Source organism: Sinocyclocheilus anshuiensis, unplaced genomic scaffold (genome assembly GCF_001515605.1).
Source record: "Sinocyclocheilus anshuiensis isolate Anshui unplaced genomic scaffold, SAMN03320099.WGS_v1.1 scaffold1865, whole genome shotgun sequence".
Classification (NCBI taxonomy): Eukaryota; Metazoa; Chordata; class Actinopteri; order Cypriniformes; family Cyprinidae; genus Sinocyclocheilus; species Sinocyclocheilus anshuiensis.
Genome location: NW_015541046.1, coordinates 220,171 through 225,412, shown reverse-complemented (window position 1 = coordinate 225,412; position 5,242 = coordinate 220,171).

The following is a 5,242-nucleotide window of genomic DNA, read 5'->3' as shown; positions in this document are numbered from 1 at the left end:
AAAATACAGTAGGAAATAATGTAGTAAACCAGAAATTAGTGTTCACTTTAATTAGTGGACACTCACACACGTTTCCTCCTGCTGGGTTTGAGAGCTTCCACTTCCTGCAGTCAGAGGCTCACAGCAGCTGTCACTCATCCTGATTGACAGCTCCTCCGTCAGTCTCAGACCCCCTGCGGGACCGACCTATCCCACACACAAACACACACACAAGGCCTCATTTGAATCTCACACAAGCAAATGGAGAAACACCTGAACTCTCCTCAGCTGCCATGAGTGAGTGTGTGTGTGTTTATTTTGCTGCAGTTTATAGTTTGGTGTCAAAACTGTCCCTTAAGTTTGGATAAACCTGCTTTTTGAGACATTTGAGGAACCTCAGCTGGAGAGAAAAAAAAAAGATCCTTAAAGTATTTTCTTTTGGGGTTTATAGTCATAATTAACTTTTATTTTATTTATTTTTTAATTATTTATTATTATATATTTTAATTTTAATTATTATTAAATTAATAATATTATTACATAGTTAAATATGGTTAATAATGATTAATAATATTATTAAATGATTAAAAATTATTAATAATATGTGATTAGTATGGCTGCCACCTAATAGTTGACTAACTGTTAGTCGACGAGAAGAGGCATGGTCGACCAAAATTTTATTTGTCACTTAGTCGTAGAAAAAAAAATCCACAGACGAAGTCACGCAGTCCATGACGGACAGATCGGTAACTGCAGGTCTTTGTGGGGCAGGACATCCAAACGCTCGATCATTCGTCGACCTCAAATATGGCTTATCATCTGAAATAGGCAAGTATTAGCAACTCTACATGGCCACTCAATCTAATGTTAAACTGGAGAAATGTGCGCTATAGTGTCTGTGTGGAGTGTGTTTGAAGAGTAACTCACTGCAGACAGATGGAGGCTCTGCTCACTTGGTCTTAAAATACTCCCTCATTTCTGCTCATACAGATAAGAGTAATATGTTTCGAATCTGTAAAGACTCTTAGTTTATCTGTGTGCACTCACAATAACAACAAAACATTGTGCTTTTGTAAAATAATGAAAGCAAACAGGATGCGCTTTCTGCCGTCTCAGTCTCTGTGAACTTGAGCGCGAAACTCCAAAACTCTGTGTACGCTTGCCTTACAGAAATGAAAAATATATCTATAGAGAGTGAAATATCTACTTTCAAATAAACCAATTCAAATAGAAAAAAAAAACATTCTCAGATTATGTAATCCGTGTGAAACTTGCACACAGGCGCATCACTACTTATGACGAGTCAGTGTCGCCGACTTCATCTCTTCAGCAGAAAACACTAGTTTATCAATACATTATTAAAATGTTAATGCAGCCTCCTTACTGTTTCCCCTGACTTATTCATAATCATTACTTCTGCAGGTGCGCTGTGGCAAGCTTTATGTGTGCGCTTGAGCGCTTATTAGGCTATGTGGGCAATTAAAGGCTCATTATTATGATTTAAATGGTTTATTAATAAACGTGGAATTAATGCTTCAAATGAATGACTACTAGTCGACCAGAAAAATCTTTAGTCGAGGGCAGCCCTAATGATTAGATAATTAAGAATAATTAAGAATAAAATCTCCTTTTGGGGACATTTTAGGAGCCTCGGTTGAAAAGGAAAAAAATAGATTAATAAATAAAGTAAAAATATATAATTTTTTTATTTTCTTTTAGAGTTTCTGTCAGTCTGTAGTCATTAAAATTAACTTCACGTACAAATTATGGAAATTTGTGCTAATGTATATAGGGAACTAAGTGTGTTTATGATATTTTTTCTTCAAATAATGCAGTTTCGTGAAGATGTATGTATTATATGTGACCCTGGACCACAAAACCAGTCATAAGTATCATCATCTGAATGCTGAATAAATAAGCTTTCCATTGATGTATGGTTTGTTAGGATAGGACAATATTTGGCTGAGATACAACTATTTGAAAATCTGGAATCTGAGGGTGCAAAAAAAAAATAAAATATTGAGAAAATCATCTTTAAAGTTGTCCAAATTAAGTTCTTAGCAATGCATATTACTAATCAAAAATTAAGTTTTGATATATTTACAGTAGGAAATTTACAAAATATCTTCATGGAACATGATCTTTATCTAATATCCTAATGATTTTTGGCATAAAAGAAAAATGGATAATTTTGACCCATACAATGTATTGCTGGCTATTGCTACAAATATACCGGTGCTGCTTATAACTGCTTTTGTGCTCCATGGTCACATGTTTGTATGTAATGACAAAGAGTTTTTTCTGAAGTTGTTGTGTGTGTTTGTGAGATTTTGAATGGCGGTGGTGTTTGTGGGATGTTCTTGCTGTGGTGTGTAGTGATAGTCTGATGTATCAGTCAGGACTACATTTACATGCTCATCAATATTCAGATATTAATCAGAATTGGTCAGCATTCTGATATTGAGTCATGTAAATGCACAGACCCGTTAATGCTGAAATTTAGAATGAAATTCAGACAGTGTTTCCTCACAGCTGTGTGTGTTTGTTTGGAAGAGAGAGAGAGAGAGAAAGGAGAGAGAGAGGGATGGAAAGGTGATCTGGTTTTTCTCCTGCTCTGAATGTCTGTCAGCGCTTGAGTGTGATTTGTCTGCAGTGAGAGCCAGTGTCTCTCTCTCTCTTACACACACACACACACACACACTTCACCTGTCTCCAGACCTTCTATAAAGCAGCTTTCGCTCCTTCAACAGACAAAATGTTGATTCCCACGGAGAATCATTCATAATTTAAGATGATTTTGACTCATTTTAATAATTTGACACAATTAATAAGGCTTCAGTTGTGGCTGCACTGTTTTATTTTGTCTTTTCAGACAGTCGTGTTTGTCTGAACCAGTGTGTTTGTTGCAGTCAGTGAGTCTCCTGTGATCCGCTTCTAAACAGAAGGGGGCGCCAGACCAGATCAGTCTGGTTTACTGCTTTGACTCCAGAGCATTTCAGATTTCAACATGTGCATGCACTGCAAAACCTGATGTTCTTCCTCTGTTTTTTTTGTCTTGTTTTCCCGTACAAATATCTAAACAGTCTTAAATCAAGATACTATACATGGAGATGCAAAATGACATGATATTGTCTTGTTTTCTGAGAAATGCATCAAAATTATGTGAGTTTTTGCTGTAAACAAGAATAAATTATATATATATATATAATAAATAAAAAAATAAATATTAGAAATGAATAAAAACTACTTTCATTCGGATCAATCTTCAGTGAGTGTTTGATAGAAGCACTTAAAAAAATTATTGTGATTATTTGTGAAATTTACTAGCGTTTTAGAAATAGAGTCAGAAGAATAAACTTAATTCAGAGGGAAAACAAGATAACTTTTCTGACTCCATTGGCAGACATTTGTTCTTGTTTTAAGCAAAAACTCACTTCATTTTAATCCATTTTTCCGAAATTATTAATTGTGCCAAAACCCTCATTCTCTGACAGTAAAACACAGTAAAATGTCGCTCTGAGCTGTGATCGGGTTGTCGTTCGTCGTCTGTCCGCTGGCTGATCCACCGCTCGACTCGTTGCGGTTTGAGGAAAGCGCTCAGAAAAACAAGCAGTGCAGAATATGAGGACTACAGCGCTTCGGCTCGGATCGGTCCAGAATCCTCCCGACGGGATCCAGAACCTCGGGCAGAGCTGCCAAAACAGGAAGCACTTAAAGCTCGCAACAGCAATGTGAATGTTTGTGTGTTTGTTCTGGACAGGGCCGCATGTTTCAGATGTTTTACAGTGTTTTTCTTTGAAGAAAGAGGAAAAACACAGCAGGAAGGAAGTATTCGAGTTATTGGAAGACTTATCAAGGCCTTTAAACGGCTCTGTGCGAGTGTGTGTGTGTGTGTGTGTTTGAGTGTGTGTGTGTGAGTGTGTGAGTGTGTGTGTGAGTGAGTGAGTGAGTGTGTGAGTGAGTGTGTGTGTGTGTGTGTGTTTGAGTGTGTGTGTGTGAGTGTGTGAGTGTGTGTGTGAGTGAGTGAGTGAGTGTGTGAGTGAGTGTGTGTGTGTGTGTGTGTTTGAGTGTGTGTGTGTGAGTGTGTGAGTGTGTGTGTGAGTGAGTGAGTGAGTGTGTGAGTGAGTGTGTGTGTGTGTGTGTGTTTGAGTGTGTGTGTGTGAGTGTGTGAGTGTGTGTGTGAGTGAGTGAGTGAGTGTGTGAGTGAGTGTGTGTGTGTGTGTGTGTTGTGTGTGTGAGTGTGATTGTGTGTGTGAGTGTGTGTTGTGTGTGTGTGATTGTGTGTGTGAGTGTGTGTGTGAGTGTGAGTGTATGTCAGGCTCCGGGGGACGCAGCTCAGTGCGGTGAACAGGTAACTGGATCTGTGGAGGGAGGATGGGAGGAACGGAGCGCTGCGGAGAACAGAGGAATAATCCTGTAAATCCGGCACAAAGATCCTGACAGCTATCAGACTTCAAGCAGCCTGTCGGCGTCCGATTGCAGCAAACGCTGAAAAACACAACTCAACCTCCTCTGAAACATGATTGGAGGATTGTATTGAATAAATCATGTTCATAAAAACAGTACCAAACACAAAACCTGTCAAGAACACGTGTAGGTCACATTTCACCGGAAATAAGCAAGAAATCATATTTTGTGTAATGAAAATCAAGGCTACTTTTGGGGGACAAAAATGATTGTTTTTCATTCGCCTTTTTAATATTGTAATGTGAAAATTGTCATTATCATTAGTGTAATGATAAAATTTAAATATTAATAACTAATTGTAACAAAGTAAAATAAAAACAAACAAACAAAAAGTCCTTTGTACAATAAAATAAAAAAAAAAAGCAAAACAATTTTTAATAAAAAGTTATACAAATGAATAAAAACATATTTTTAAAATAAAATAATAAAACTATTTCTTAAAAAGTAAATAATACAAATTAATAAAAATTCATTTGTACAATATAATAAAAAATAAACATTAAAACAATTTAAATTAATACAAATTAATCAAAAGAATATTGTAAAATAAAATAATAATACTAAAACTATTTTTAAAAATGTAACTTAATTTAAACAAATAATTTATAAAAAACTCCTTTGTACAATGAAATAAAAATATTTTAAAAATTCTTACAATTCAAAATAATACAAATAATTAAAAATGAAAAATATAAAGATGAATAAAAAAAGACCTTTGTGTCCATAGTGTCCATAATATAATATATTTTATATTATTCTTTTGGTTTGAGGGTGAAATATGACTCAAAAACTGTTT